Source organism: Dendroctonus ponderosae, unplaced genomic scaffold, assembly GCF_020466585.1.
Source record: "Dendroctonus ponderosae isolate FM_Combo_2020 unplaced genomic scaffold, Dpon_F_20191213v2 Dpon_F_20191213_1, whole genome shotgun sequence".
Classification (NCBI taxonomy): domain Eukaryota; kingdom Metazoa; phylum Arthropoda; class Insecta; order Coleoptera; family Curculionidae; genus Dendroctonus; species Dendroctonus ponderosae.
The window spans coordinates 18,340-18,671 of NW_026017110.1; positions in this window are offsets into that span (position 1 = coordinate 18,340).

Genomic DNA, 332 nt, shown 5'->3' on the forward strand with positions numbered 1-332 from the left:
AAAACCCATTAGTTTCAATAATCTTTTTAGCTTAAACACTAATAAATAAAATAATAAAACCAGCTTAGTGGTTAATTTAACAGGCAAAATCCGGTTTTGAGCTATTAAAACCATAACTTAGTATCTCCAGTACTTTGGAGATGTAAAGTACCTATGAATACAAGCCTTTTGTAATTGGAACGAGTAGGTACTTGAGTAAGGGATGCGAAGTAACGAGTAACAATTGGATCCAAAAGTAACTAGTCGTTACGAGTGTTTAAAAGTAACCGAAACTCACACCCCTAATCAACTGGTAAAAATGTCTTTTAGTTTTTCGGCAGCTCGCGCAACTT